Genomic DNA, 16883 nt, shown 5'->3' with positions numbered 1-16883 from the left:
GTCTATGGCTGTGATTTTACTACAAGGGTTAAAGGGAGTAGTTGCAACAGAGTCTATTACCTGCAAAACCTGAAGTATATACTATCCCTACAGAAAAAGTTTGTCAACAGCAGTGTTTTATATATGATACAAAATATCTGTTTAAAACCCAAATTATGTCAATCTAGGAGGTAATGGATGGAAGGAAAAAAAAATGAGAGTCATTGAGCACTTCTTATAGCTCTGGACTGGACACTGCACATAAATAAAACCCAGGTCTACATATTCAGAAGAATAAGCAGTGCAGTTTCTTATGTTGGTTTTTGAAACTTTAAATATAAGATAATTTTACTCATAATTTCTTTTAACACAATCTTGTTCTCTTAGATGTAAAATATTTAATCTCGGTCAATTCGATTTTACTATCTCTTCTTTTCTTGAGGTTTTATTTGTCCTCTGGATGAGAATCCATGTGCAGTACCAAGATTTTGCATAGGCTGTGCTGCATCTGATCAATGTCATCACCTTCACTCCATCTAGGTCATTTTCACTCACCCAGGAAGGTCTTGCTACCTTGGGTCTTGTTCCTATTCTGAAGGCCCCTTTTGGCATGCTTGTCTTTGTATCTTTTCTGTCACTCTGGGGTTGACAGAAAATGTAATATATCTCCTACTGGGGATTTAGCATGTGGGAGGCCTCATCTGCTTCACAGTCCCTATAGGTACATGCAGCAGTCTACTGCTTCTTGGATATACTGAGCCAGGGAACATAGTGAAACTCTCTCTTTTCTGTTCTAGATTCATATCATTTATTCACAGGGATTTCATTGACTCCTAAGAAATGAGAAAAAGGCCATTATATGGTCTCCAATCCTATGACTCTATCCAGTGCTTCTCTTCACTTTCCCAAAGTTTGGTTAGGTCACAGGCTCCCGTAGAAGGATCTACATTTTCTGAACTGTGGCATCTCATTAGATTATGTTCCTCTATAGCTCTCCTCCATTGTTTAGCTTAAATCTTTTCGTCTAATCAGGAATTGAAGCCTCAGGAGTCTGGAAAAAGGGAAGTTTGCTCCTAGTCGCCATATATTCTTCCAAATTTATGGTAGATACACATGACTTCTTTGTGTTCCTTATGGAAGTTTAGTCTCCTGAAATTGAAAACCCAAAGATTGACTCCTCCTCTTCCTCCTCCTCCTCCTCTTCCTCCTCCTCCTCTTCCTCCTCCTTCTCCTCTTCCTCCTCCTTCTCCTCTTCCTCCTCCTCCTCCTCCTCCTCCTCCTCTTCCTTGTCCTCCTCCTTCTTTTTGTTTCATGACTCCCTTGACCAGAGTTTATATTAATGCAGAGAAAACACATGGGTAAATAATCTCATAATAGGACCTCTTGCCCCTGCCCCTACCCATTATCTCATTTAGTCCATACAATAGCACTGCCAGGTAAAGATTTCTGCTTCCATTTGGTAGATGAGAAAATAGATCCAAATGAGTTAAGTGGTGGGAAAAATATGAATTCTGGTCTAACAGCCCCCAAATGAATGTTCTTCCCTTGACACTGCACTACAGTATGAATTTTACACTAAGGTTTGGCTCTCGAGGCTCTATTCTGTTCTTTCTTGTTTAATATCTGCTCTGTAGGCTTCTAATCATCCTGCTACCTTTGGTTGTAATTATTTTATAGCTTATTGGGCTACATATATTACAAAATCAAAAGTTAAAATTGCAAACTAAACAGCTCTACACTTTCATGTGTTCATTTAATCATAGAACAAATATCCACTGGGCCAGTAAGTACAGAAGAATACAGTAAGCACTATATTTCTCTTCTTGTGGTTAGGACCCACAAGAAGCACATCATAGGAAGAGAAAAAAAAATTAACATAGTCTGTGGTTACACAAGATGTATTGTTATGTATTGTTAATAGAGTTGAATTCATACCACAAGAGATTTTCTGTATTTCCACAGAGAACATTTAATTTGCATGGAGGAAATCAGGAAGGTTCCACAGTAGGTTCCATATGAATTGGTTCTTAGAGAATGATTCTTTGAGTGGCAAAGAAGATATGGAAGAGCCTTTCAGGTTGAAGATACTGTGTAAGCAGAATGATAGGTAGAAAAAGAATGTTTTCTATTATTGGGTTGGAAACTGGATTGGAGTGTTAAAATTACAGGGGTAATGGAGAGATATAGTAGGATATTGGTCTCAAAATATAAATCAAGACCTGAACCTGAAAAACATCTAATGTCTTTCTTAGAATCAGAACATTATTCTGAGGCAAAAGGGAACCACTGATGACTTCTGAAGAGGGGTATGTTGCTGTCCAAACTCAAATCAACACCTTTGGTAATTTTGGCATGTGATCTATAGGGAGCAAGAAGGACATGCAGATTTGGGGCTAAGATTCACAATCATATTATTTTTATATTCAAGCGCATTGTTACTCATCACCATTTTCAAATAACATGAGCAAAGTTGTCTCACCTGTGGGTTTGAGACAGAGTACAGATTCAGACTTAGGCCATGTTTGGATACCCCCTGTAGATGTTGTGCTCATTAGCCCAGGGGTACTAGTTTTCTTTCATAAGTGTTTTGTTATTTTGTGGTTGGATAATAATGGACACGTCAGAGTAACTATATTACAACTTCCTGAGGAATACTTACCTGCTACAGTTTATGGTGACCTAACTTTCTAGATGATATACAGTCTACTCTTCTTGTGAACCTATACTTGTTACTAAGATATGTTCTAACTACATCTTCTATTTATTTATTTATTTATTTTTCAGGTAAAGGATGCTACATGAACTGTTAACTCTTAATTTTATCTTCCAGGCAAGTCTTTTCAAAACGTTCTGCTATATTATACAGCTCAGAAGTGATTATTTGTGCTATGGTATAGTTAGCAAATGATCTATTTTCATTATAGAAGCAGTGGAAGGAAAGGGAAAAGATTAAATGCAGAAATGATCAATATCCACCTTTGACCTCATCATTTAAAATCAAAAAGTGTGTTTCCTTATTCTGAACTGTGTAAAGGCATTTGGATTAATTTATAGATTTATTTGATTGATTGGTCAGGAAAAAAAATGGCCATATGCCACAGGCTTGATTCTGGATTTTAAGGTAAGGTTCAATCCAAGGGACACATCATTTAATCTTAAAAATCAAACCTTGTATTGCAGATATCAGCAAAACATTTTTCACATCTAACCTGTGTAAGGATTGTACTAAATGCTATGGAGATACAAACATATTTGAGACAAGGTACATGCAATTGATTAAAAAATGTAGTAAGTGTTCGCTAATCACATAAATAGAAACTACTGATAGATTTACCTAATATAGTATTTAACAGGCCAGTAGAGTGGGAGCTTTCTATTTTCTGTGAAAGAGCTGGTGGGAATTAGCCTCTGCTGATATGACATCTACTACTTCATTCCCATGTCTGATCAGCCATAAACAATTTCATTTCTTCTAAAATACTATTTGAACAGTGATCTGAGATGGTAAAAAATGTAAATAATATTTTTAACTTGTAGTGAGTTTTACTTTGATTAGTTATTAAGCTAAGACAATTTCCCATAAGTTGTTTCAGAGACGAGAAAATTAGTTATGGATGAGCTTAGTCCATTAATTATTTTATGTACCTGCAGACCCCTAGGGAATTCCATGGCTTCACAACATGGCCCTGGAGTGTTAAATTTTTGCATTTGATTCTCTGCATTTGCTGAAGATGAGTAAAATTGGATGACTCCCTGTTGACTATGCATCTGAGGCAGCTACTGTGTGTTATTTCCCTAGAGAGAAAGAATTCTATAACATCCTGATTTTAGACAAATTATGCCTCTTTCTCCCCAAAGATTTTCACATGCAAGTGGATTAGATAAACTGTAGGAGTTCATAGTGAGAAACCTCTGTGAACAGATAAATATCCCTATATTGCTTTAAAGATTATTTTTAATTATGGACTATTTCAACCATTGAGAAAATCATAAAAAATAATATAATAAAAACCTTTGACCCCGAACCTAGATTTAATAGACATTAACATTATGTCATATTATTTTGCATCAGATTTCTTAGTCTCTCTGTCCTTTTAAAGAAATAAAATAATTATTCATCCAGTTAATGCTTCTCCTTTGCATCATATCCTCCTCTCTGTCTCCAGAAGTAGTTTCTATTCTGAAGTTGGTTGACCCATGTCACTTACACGAATGCTTAAACTTTTGCTTGCTGTGTAGATATCAAGAAATTAAAAAATAATGTTATTTATGGTTTATAAGTGACATCAAAATTTGTCTGTATGTTGCATTTCACAGTCAGCATTGTTTTTGAGACTGAAGCATTTTGATGCATGTAAATCTAATATACTCACTTTAACTATTATATAATATTTGTCTAAATCAATCATGGTCTATTTTAACTCTTTTTGTTAGTTCTCATCACTGGGATTTCTTTTGTACATGCACGTGTTTCTTTGGAGTGAACACATAAAAGGGGATTTGCTGTGTCATGATTTAGCATAGGCTCCACTGCTGAAAGTCAGCTAATCTGTGATGGCACAAAGAAATTTTTGCACACATAAGAATCCAAAGAATGTGTGCATGTCAATGGGTATGTGTCAACTTGACTAGGTCACAGGATTCCCAGATAGCTAGTTAAACATTATTTTGGGTGTGTCCCTGAGGATGAATCTGAAAGATATTAGCATTTGAATAGGTGAACTAAGTAAAGCAGATGGCCCTCCCACTGTGGGTGGGCTTCATCCAAGCCTGAACAGAACAAAAAGATGGAGGAAGGGAGGATTTGCTGATTCTCTGCCTGACTGCTTGAGTTGGGGCATGTCTTCTCTTTCCCTCCGGGCTTCTGATTTCCATGCCTTCATACTGGGGCTGGAATTAATACCATTGGCTCTCCAGCTCTCAGGCATTCAAATTATACCACTGGCTTTCCTAACTCTCCAGCTTGCAAATGGCAGATCATGAGACTTCTTAACTATGAAGAATCATAGCCACATGAGCCAATACTTTCCAATATCTCCCTCTTTATCTCTTTCTCATTTTCTTCTAAAATACATACTCTATGCCTTTGTTTTTCTGGAGAATCATGAGTAATACAGGGTGGTTCTATACAGTGAGGTGAATCAGGGACTTAGTCTTGTTTTAACCAGGCTCCCATCTTCATCAGTGCTTTTCACAGTCTGGGTGCAGCTAAGAAGTGGAAAGACAACATGAAGGAGACAAATTCACCCTTCTAAAAGCTCTAGGTTAGAATTGGTATTAACCACTTCTAGTCTTTCCAGAGGGATAACTGATTCATTATTTATGCTTGCTCTTTGGGCAATTATCCTTGCTTTGGGAACCCTATAGAGCAGAGGTTGTCTTTAACCCCTCACTTTCAGGGCAACTTTCATACGCTGGCCTGAATTATTATGGATGACAAAACTGCCCTAAGTTTCCTCCTATGGTCTAAGGCAGAGTCTGTGTCATCACAAGTAAATTGTGCTATTCCTGGATTAATACTTAAAACCAGATGGAGAATCATACCAAAACATAAGAAAAAAAATTAACCTTGTTTCTTAAAATGCACCCTGATGGTTTATGGGCTTCGTTCAAGCTACTTAGATCAGGATCATAGATACATAGGCATGGCTAAGGTGAATACTGCAGGTTGGACTCATCCTACTACCTAGAGTCCTGTTGATATTAGCTTAATTAAACATTGTATGAGACAAATTGACAGATTTGGTCTCAGCCTCCATTGGTATGATTTATCATAGAGACTGATTAGTTGGGATAGTCATAGAAAAATTTACCAGAAGAGATGATGTGAAAAAGAGAGTGAGTATTATTGGAAGATAGTTCTCTACCAATCTCTGATATTTCTGCACAACTTGCAATCAGAGGTAGTAATAACCATCCTTCTGGCCTATCTCTGTCATGCCTACCTTTCCTGATGATCATGGATATCTTTCAGGAGAAAAGTGCAGTCATGCTTAGTGTCTATTATACAATAATCTGATTCCCTAAACTCAGGGTTCCACTCCTATAATTCAATCAACTATGTCTGCTGGTATTAACTTGTCCTCTCCAAATCTCCCTGTGGAAACTGGAGCTTAGGGACCTGGAACAAGAAAATACTGATACTCTGGACACTGTTATTGCTATGAATAATAAAGACCTTTGCCTCTGACCCAGGAGTCTTATGTCTTCTGTCAGCATTCATGATAATGTAGCAGGCTAACTTGTTAGCTTTCAAGTAGGGTAAAATGTCAGATCCTTCAAAGTTCTTGCCACTGATAAAATAAAGATAACACAACTTGGGGTGATCTTGGGAAAAGTAGCTAACCACTTCTGTTACTTTATATATTTCATGAGCACAGGATTTGGGCTATACTGTTAGGGCTTTGAGAGTCTAAAGAGACATTCCATATTGTAATCCATAGTTGAAGACATGGAAAGCATTTTAAAATACAGTCTCTAACTTAGCTAGTGATTTAAGGAAAATCTGCATTTGGTATGGCCTCTATTTCATCAGAGGGCAAATCAAAGCAGTTCTGACTATTGGGATTGTCTGAGACTATTAAGGCAGTATGAATCTGCATTTCATTGTTTACCAAAGAACCAGAGAGATCAGAAACTGAGCAAAGGGCACTGACTCAAGGCACTTAACTCAGGACTCCTTGTTTGTTGTGAATATCAAATCAGTTGTCTTTTTCATTGGGTGAAGATGTTAACACTGGCAAACTTGGTTGTTAACAATACTTTTCCATGTGGGATTCTATAAGGCTTGACTAGAGGGTAGAGGGCAGGGAGAGTCCCAAGCAAAATGAGGCCAGGGGAGATCTGTTTATTACAGGGTCCTGAGGCAAGGCTGTAACTGAGGCATTGACTCTCTGCTCCTAAATAGTTCTCTAACTCAGATGCCATTCCTCATATACATGACAGGAGGTGATGGGTCAAACTTTGGGAGGACTTGATTGACAGGGCAGAGGCCCAAGCCAGGAGGGAAGACAAGGGGGAGGACAATGAAAGACACTAGGGAGGAAAGCTGCAGCTCAGGCAGAGGCAGCCCAGAGTGGAAGGAGCTTGCTCTCGCTCTGCTTTCCCTAATCTCTACATTCAAGCTATGTGCCTCAGGGCCTGTGAGTCACCTTTGCTCATTTACTGCTCCTTTTCTGGAACACTGAACAGCACTGGCTTGACTGGGTAAACAGATACCTTTTCTATCTCTAACGTCAATGAAGGAGGAGACTCCTGTCCTTCCTGGTCACGCAGATAGAGGGTTTTACAAGGGCATGTCCAGCTTTCTTTCAAGCCACAACACTGCATGCATATTTTTTAACATTGTTAAGAAGGTGCTCAATCCTCACAAACTCTGTGAAGCTCTTAAATATTCTTGAAATGCTGCTGCTACCTTTTCATGCAGCATCTTATCCTCCTATGAAGTGCATTTTCCTCTGCATTTTTCAGGCCTACAATTCTCTAACTTAAAAAAAATAAAATAAAATAAAAAAGTAAGTTCAGCCATCAAGGGAATTTGCTTTTTTCTCATTAAGACCCTGAACCACAGGAGTGTCTGATTAAATTAACCAAAAGGTCCAGAGCGCGAGCAGTGCTCTGATTAATCTTCAATTTTCTTATCCATACAGGAGTGATGCAAACACTTTTCTCCCTTCCCATTACTCTGGGTTCCCTTGGCACAGGGACACTTCCTTGTTGCTAGCTCTGAAAAGACCTGTGTCTCACAGACAGTAGTCAGGGTAGATCAGTGTTATATATCTTTGAGGACATTTGTTGCCTATAAAATAAGTTAGGAGAGGGAGGAACAATATATCCCAGGTAGAAGAGCATATTTCCTATTTTCACAACCACATTTTCTCAGAAATAAAGTGTATCCAAATATTCAATACATGAAAAGGGACCATCATCTCTGCTTATTCTCTTCCCTTCCCACCTGACAGTGTTTTCCCTTACCTATTTTATCTTTTCATTTTAGTTCTGCACTTCACCTTGTCCTCGCCTCTTATCTGCTTCTCTCTGAATTTATTAATCAGGTCATCCATCTTTACTGTGTAGGCAGAGCCGTCACCACAAATCCTGCAGCTTCTCAGAATGACTATAAAGTAAACCTCTTTCAGAAGCCTCAGAATGGTGACTGGTTGCATAAAGTAGATTATGCCTGTCTGGAGTTCTCTGGAAATTGTTGTATTCCACTTATTACCTGTCTTCAAAATGAAAATATCAAGATAGTTTATCTTTGAAATGCCCCCTCTCCAGACTATGAGGTGGAAAACGTAATAGTATCAGGAATTCAGTTTAAAACAACAATCTATTTTATTCAAGATACTTTCTCTTCAATGCTGTTCATCAGGAATGCTCTCAATGAAGCTGTACCTTTTAGTATTTTTTTATGAACTAATTTACTGAGTCCCAAAGTAATTTAATGGGCCAAAAGAATGCTTGATGGTGGACAGACAGGGAGGAAAGAAGAAAGGGGAAGGAGTGAGGGAGACAGAGAGACAATGACTTTTTAATGAAGTTATAATCTCTAAGTCTGCTTGAAGATGAAAGCATTTCAGAAATGTGACTTGCTCTTTTGTTTCTGTCTTTGTGTTTTACAAATGTATACCACCAGAGAGACTGGGTCATCCATTTCTTTGAGGATACCACTTCATGCCCTGTATGACTAAGACTTAAAGACAGATAGATTTAAGGCCAATCTCTTATTTTTTTCTTCTCAGATGAGTAGTCAGAATTGCAGGAAAAGTCAAGTGCATTTCTTACCACTAGCGCTGGTGTATAGCAGTGGTTCTCATCTGAGGAAGATTTCCCCTCAGTTCCTCTGGGGGATACTTTGCAATGTCTAGAGACATCTTGGGATGTCACAACTGTGTGTAGGGGACTGCCACTGGCATCTTCTGGGCACAGAAAGAGATACCACTAATAGCTCTCTCTAATAAACTTGTTTTTTTCTGTTTGTGGTCACAATTTTTGAACAACTAGAAAAGAGTGGAACAAAAAAATTTCCATCAAAATTCATTCTCTTTGGGCATTCTTAAGCAAAAATAAAAAAAATAATAGAGGCAATAACCATCTCTTCCCATTGACTCCTGACCTTGTAGAGTGAGAATCCTCAGGAGAAGAACCTGGCCATTTATATTTTCTCCAAATTCTACAAGAGATTTTATTTTAGTAAGCCCCGTGTTTTGAATTCAGTGCTACTCAGTGACTACTTGTCATTGCTGATGATTATTTTTGTGATTGCCCAACTCATCTGCTCTTGGGTCAAATTGAACCCAAACCCATTTTGACATTTGTTAGAATTTTAAAATATTTATTTTCCCAGTTGTTACAAGTAGATATTTTAGATATGACTGTGAAAAAATCTGAAAAAGTTTAAAGCTGTTTCTACAGAAATACAGCACAAGTTTTCATAATAGAATTTTAAGATTTTGAAATTCAAAGATAAAATTAGGGTGTGTAAAATGTACTTAATAAATGGAAATAAAAGCAAGATACTGATATATGGTTTTTTTTTTTTACTATTTGTTGCTTCAATATACATATAATTTTTGATAATTTGAGCTTTGGAACTCAACCTTTTATTTAGAGAGTCTTTTGAAAACTAATTCTGGAGACAAAACTATCTACCCTGATTCATGAATCCTACAACAAAGACTGGAGGCTTTGAGCCCCAGGACTCATCAAGACCATGAATCTCATTTAGTGTTTAAATTTTTCTCATTCAGTGTTTACATTTTTTGAAAAAAAAATCTGCAGCTAATACTTAAAACTCTAGGGATTTCACTTAAAAACCTGGAATTCTGATTTATGTTTAACTTGCATATCCCCAGTGCAGCAGTTTCAGCTTAGTAACCTCGTCTAAATCCTGAAGCCATGTAAATTTGTCATCATGCTCTGCAACCACGGCTTTCCAAGTTTGGCCCAAAGCCAATGGAGTTAGGAGTTAGCATTGTTTCAGAATTTGTTAGAAATGTAAATTCTAGGTTGTCACCCTGGACTTATTGAATTAGAAACTCTAGAAATTTGGCTTAGCAAACTGATTTCTTAAACCTCCTCTGTGATTTGGGGACACACACTAAATCTTGAGAACCACCGCTGTACAACGTCACAGTCAAATGGTCCATCGCCTCCTTTCTGAGCTTGTCTAGTGTCAGTAAACTCCATCTCGTGTCTAATTGTTTTAGAGTTTGCTTTTTGTTTGAGCCACATTTTATTTTTCCTTTCCCTTTCACCACTGATGGCTTTTCTTTCTCGACTCTTTTTGCACTTGAGATAACTAAGAAAAACAATATCCTTATGATTCTTAGGTTTTCACCTAATAGCAACCATTTGTGAAGAGAGTCCTCCTGCCCCCAAACACTTTTGCCCTTTTTTGAGGCCTTCCTTAACTCCTGTTTGTTGCGTTTATCCTTAAAAAACTCTCCATTTCTCCTCTTTCAAAACTAGGAAGTTATAAGCAGCCCTGGAAAGAATGAAAATTTGTGCTTTTATTTTGACATTTCTTCTGACATTGATTAGATGATTTCTGATCTGTTTATTGTTTTGTGCAAGAGTGTGAAAACTTCTAGAGATTATTCTCCATTGGTGTTTTCTTGCTGAGGGAAAATTCATCATGTAAGAACTAGCTCTTATACTATGAAACCAAGATTCTTGTGAGATTTGTAAATTAAATTTTCTTTCCAACTTTTGTTTAATATATTCAGTGTCACCTTGTAAGGCAACTGAGATAATTTTGTGTACCCTATCAATTTGTTTCTTCTTTGACATCTGTGTTTGTTTATATAGCTTTCAGAAGTGGAGAATTCTGTCACCAATTAATCTTGATGGCTTTGAGTTAGAGAGAAGAGAGTATGCTTACAAATGAAAGTTTTTGTTTCTAAGTTGTGTTTTATCGTAGCTGAGTGTTTTCCAAGAAATAGTCACTGATTTTATTGAATACTTCAGTTGGATAATGGAATCACAGGCTTTCAGAGTGCTAGTGCTTGAATATAATTTTATTTGTAAAAAAAAAAATTCCTCTGCTATTGAAGAGTGGGGCAATTGAAATACATTAAAGGAATATCTTCAAGTAATTGACTAAGTGTATGTTTTCTTGTGAAGGTAAACCACTGAGGTAAGGACATTTTAAAAGAAATTGTTCATCAAAGTAGGAGTTGCTGATTTCTGATTCTCCCATTTGGTTAAAGAATCACCTATGGAGTGTGTTAAAAATATTTTAGTAGCTATGTGATAGGGATAAGAAGAATGAATGAGGGCTTGGGCTGTAGCTCAGTGGCAGAGTGCTTGCCTAGAATGCATGAGGCACTGGGTTTGATCCTCAGCACCATATAAAAATAAACAAGTAAAATAAAGGCACTGTGTCCATCTATGACTACAAAAAAATTAATAAAAAAGAAAAATGAATGTATTTTTCTCATAGTTGTAGATGGACAGCAAGCCTTTATTTATTTTTTTTAATTTTTGTATATGGAGCTAAGGATTGAACCCAATGCCTCACACATGCTAAGCAAGTGCTCTGCCACTGAGCCCCAGCCCCAGCCCAAGAATGAATGTATTTTATACCTCTTTCCAGGTGGTTTTTAATATGTAGCTGGGTTTGGGAGCCTTTGTGAAAATCACATATTGTTTCCTCTATGAAGATTCAGAAGAGTAAAATTTTCAGCCTGTGGAATCAGGAAATAATATTAGGTTTCTCCAAAGCATCTGCTACCTTTTGAAATTATAAATCTTATAACTATTTTTGGACCTTATAAATTTTATAACTATTTTTCCTTTTTGATTTGACTATCAGTAATTTCAGATACCATATTCATCCCATTGACTTTTGCATAGAATTGGGTTTTCTAGACTATATTTTAACCTGTTTTTTAAAGCCCTCTGGGTTTACTTTTGCATTTCTCTCATCTTTTTCTTTTTATTTATTTCTTTTTTTAACTCTGATATCTGTTTTCATTTAATTTTGATATTATAGTATTGTTTTATTTTTTAGTACCAAGGATTGAACCCAGGGGTGCTTAACCACTGAGACACATACCCAGCCACCACCACCCCGCCCCCCACTATCTTTTATTTATTTGAGACAGGGTCTTGCTAAATTGCTGAGGCAGTCCTTCAACTTGCCATTCTCCTGCCTCAGCCACTCAGGCCACTGGGATTATAGGTATGTGCAAGCATGATGGGCTAATGATCTTATAGTATTTTACATAATAAATCTCTTTTGGTCTTAAAGAATGATATGAACAAATATAATTATTATAGACAAAAGACTATCACTCATTAGTAGGGTTATTTTAGGGAATATTACTTAGTAATCTTGAAGTTACTGCTACTTTACTTTTTTCCATATATAGAATTATTATTCTATAACAGTAAACTAAGGAAAGAGAACCATGTTTGCAGGGTATCTTGAATTATGTTTTATATTGCCCTTTATGGGTTTTACACTGTACATTACATTTTAAAGACTCTGAAAAGACCTGCAGTAAAGACAGTTAAAAAAAAATCTTTAACCCAACATTTCCCAAACTTTTTAAAACTAAGCAATCCCTCTCTCCTCCCAAAACATATTGAACATTTCCAGAACAATATTTTATTTGGAGAATTGTATATTATCACTATGTTTGCAAATGTTGAACATCAATATAAATGAAAACACTAAGTTGAATGAACAGAAATTATTGGTCACCTTTGATAGAAACAAACTGAGTCAAGTGAGTAAACTTCTAGAAAAGTGTGTCAGTCAGGTAGCACTTGTGAAGAAACATACACAGTAAGGAGAAGAAAATGATTATAGCATATTTATGATCCTGCTGTTGTTGAAAGAAAAGCACCAAAAATCCCAATTTGAAGCACAAGCAAGTTAAGCTGAGACACTAGCTCATCTATACTATAGGCTCATCTTCTGGGTGCTCATGCAATATCACAAGATGTTATGTAAATGAGGTAAATGGCTATGTCCTCCTATGACCAGGGAAAAATCCGAGTATGTTTCTGTGTTGGACAGAGGTTAAATCCTTGGGGAAAATTTAATTTTATATGAAAGAGTTGAACTCTCTCTGAGGTCATGAGAATTTTAGGTTTTGCAGACAGCTTATTATTCCTGACCATTTTGGTTAGAGTGTGAATAAATTGTTTCCTACCTATATTCCCAGGAAAAACAGAAAAAAAATATTCCAGGGAAATTCTGCTCTAGTGAAGGAAATTTTTCATGTGACATCTTATTAGTCATTTAGTCATTTCCAATCAGAGTCTCCTTTAAATCATATTAAACATTACCTTACCTCTAAATAAATAAGAAGTTGAAAGGACTGGGGAAAAACCAATATAATACAATTCAGTTTTCAAACAGCTAATGTGTAAAGCTATAATCCAAATTAGTCATGAAAATAAACATTGAATCCAGTGCCTAAGCCATTCAGGGTGGACTTATCAAGAGACAGACATGAAATTGGATCATCCAGTACCATCTGTTCACAGGAAACTATTCATTGTAAGAAGGTACCATACTCTATTGTGTGGAGATGCCATACTTCATATTGATGGGAAAGTGTCCAGTCAATGCAAATTCTGTGACCCAGAGAAGTAAGTGGGCCGAAACAGTTTGGGTAATCATTCGCAAGGTAATTTAAACTCCTGACATCTCGAGAAGGCCAAGTTCATGATTTCTTTCATCATTAAGTTAATCATTTGATCCCATTCTCCTCTCCTGGGAAGATTTATTAACTGGGAATCTTCTCTGTCAGTCTCTCTTTTCTAATCAAGAAAATCCACCTTGTTTGATTTCTTTGTCGGCTTAGTTCTGTTTAAATTAAATTTCTGGTTAAAACCCTATCCAAGTGGTATTCTTCTATATAAAAGAAACATTGTTCACTAAAAACAGGTTTTCTAAGAAACATTGGTTACCCTAGTAGCCTACTGACGCTACTAGTAGTAATATGTAAGACTTGCCTATATATATATATAATTTTTATATGCAACTGGCCTACATATAGTAGGTAAGGAAAGAGGAAAATTGAAGACTTTAGTTTACAGATTAAAAATTTTTCCAGGGTGGAAGGGGGGTGTCATGGAGTTAGGTCTTCGTAGTATGATATTATTCTTCCCTATCTGTTGCATAATTAGAAAAGAAGCAGAGCTGTGAAGATAAGGACTGTAAGGTAAGGTTGGTGTCATGGAGAGAGCAATGGCTTGGCAATCTGAAGAACCAATTTCTAATGCTAATAGTAAGAAACAATATTACTTTGATGTCTTCAACAGTCTCAGGCTTGCTATATCTCAAGTCATTTAATCTTCATAATGTCCTTTCAAATGGTATTAGTATCCCTAATTCGTAGGAAACTGAGACCTAGGAAGGTTCAGTAACTTTGTTAAAACCACACAGTAGTAAGTGATGGGACCATAGTTCAGATTCAGAATGCTGCTTTGACTCAAACTCTCTGCTCTTATTGTTCTTATTTCCTTTCTTTGCAGATTCCTAAATTTAAGAAATGAACTAAAATAACCCTTTAGTAGAATGATGGTTCTATTAATCAGAGTAAACTAAGTTGTAATGGAATTGACAGGCACTCCTAAATAGCAATATTTCAAATAACAAAGACATTTATTAATACCCTACAGTTGCAATATGGATCAGCTGAGATTTTCACTCCATGTCTCTGTAGTCCTTCTCAGGAACTCAGATGGATGGGCTAAATGTCTCTTCCAACTCAATGGGAGCTAGTAGGAAGAACAAGTATTGTGGTCCATAGTGTGGACTCACTATGGACCAGGTGATAGGTTGCATGTCACTTCTATTCCCAGTCCTATGAGGACTACCAGTCACTTGGCCTACCAATCACAGGGAAAGCAAGAGCACAATTTTATCAAGAGCTTCCCCTTACCAAGGAGAGAAGAAGAAGGTGAGTGAAACAATTGAATGGTAACCCAGTGGTAGTGCCCGTGGGGGTGGTGAGGGTTGATTTCCTTTGTTCAGTAGGATGTCAACTTTCCTCTTTACTGTTTTCAGTTTCCTCTCCATTGTTATTGGACTTTCAGCTTAAGCTCTATGTAACTTGGTTTCCCAGCGTGGATTATCCTATTCTCTTCCCTGCCTCTAGCTAGTTGAGTGTTGATAGATTAATTCCTTGACCTCTCCAGGCCTAACTTTATCAATCATAAAATAAGGAGTTGGATTAGGAAAACTTCAAGAGACCTGCCAAATGAAACATTATGTGACTTAATGAGAAGGCAAAATAATCCTTCTCCTTTGATTATCTTGTACTGGCCAGGCAGGTAACATAGGCTATGTGACTGGGGAGACATAATCCAACAATGGAGAGATAAGCAGCTGAGGGACACTGGTGCTGAGCTAGGAGAGATATTAAGGATGAACTGCTGAGGATGAATTTAGGCTCCAATCCAAGAATTCAAAGGCAGGTAAGAAATGGTGAGGAAACGATCAAATCTAGGATCCCTGATTTTATTTTTTTTTTAAATTTATTGGTCATTTAGTGATTACTTGAGGTAAACCAATATGTGTATGTATGAAATTATAAATAGAAAAATATTTATGTATGTGAAATTTAACTATATACACCTACACATACATACACACACACACACACACACACACACACACACACACGGGAAAAAATTTAATTACTAACTTGAAAGTTCAAGTTCCAATCTTTTTAAAGATATCAGTGAAATACATCTAGGGCTTATGTTTTATACTCTACATTGTTACATATAAATGTCTTTTACCAAGTGGCAAGGTAATCAAACTACAGAATAAGTTTTTCCAAAGCTGAATAACTTCCTATCAGTCAAATTAAAAAACAATAGAAATAAGTGATAGCAATTGTCTTGGTACAACATGTTTCAAGAATTCAAACTATTCTCATTGCTCTAATCTTCATTTTAAACTCCTATATCCTTCAGAAAGCACACTGATTCACGCATTTGGGTATACGGATTTAGCAAGGCAAGGAAAGGCCAGAGAAAATGTACAGGTCTGATGTGCCACAGTCAGGGAGAGATTAAGATAAAGTCAAGATTATTGGTAATAAAAGCATAGTGGAATACAGCCTTTACATCTTGTAAAATACCTATTGACATATGCAAAGTTTCCACTTGCAAACGTATGAAGAATATGCCAGAAAGTAAATCTCACCTGAAGAAATCAAAGGTAAGAAACGGAGAGTGATTCCTGATCAGCTAGCTAACAACCATACCTAGGTCCAGATCCATGCTAAGACATGAAGCTATATTATACTTCTAGAATTTTCCATTACATGAGGCAATAATTTTCCTATTGTTTAGGATGGAGTTCATTGTATTTCTTCCATTTGCATTGGAAAAATGGCTGACCTGTGCATGGGATATGGATTACAAGATTGAGGTTCAGAGCCATCCTGATAGGAGGCAGCTTGAGCAAGGCATCTAGGTAGAAAATTGTAGATTTTTTTTTCAAGCTAGGGTGTACATCAAATGGAAAAATGGGAGGTGGATCTGGAGAGGGAGTGCTTTGAATTTCCTAAGGAATGTGAATTTTATTCTATAGAAAACGAAGAACAGCAGAAAGTTTTGAGCAGGGCAGTGAAATGTATGAGCTGTGCTTTCTGATGTTTCCTGGTACATGAAGCAGGATTTAGAAAGGGAAGATATAGTTTATTTTAAAAGAGAAAACATGCTAATCAATAATCAGTCACTTTGTAGTGAATAGGAAATCTGATTATATAGGGGATGGGATAGGCAGGAGGAGAAAGCGAGGAATGATTTTGAGATTTTAAGTTTTTCTACTGCTAGTGAAATGGTAGGCACTCAGTTAATGCATCTGAAAGGCTGGCTAGATAGGGGAAGGGAAGAGTTCTATAGGCAAAATATTAAACATACAGGAAGGG

The sequence above is a fragment of the Callospermophilus lateralis genome, unplaced genomic scaffold (genome assembly GCF_048772815.1).
Source record: "Callospermophilus lateralis isolate mCalLat2 unplaced genomic scaffold, mCalLat2.hap1 Scaffold_112, whole genome shotgun sequence".
In the NCBI taxonomy this organism is placed as follows: Eukaryota; Metazoa; Chordata; class Mammalia; order Rodentia; family Sciuridae; genus Callospermophilus; species Callospermophilus lateralis.
Note: the sequence above shows the minus strand (reverse complement) of the source record.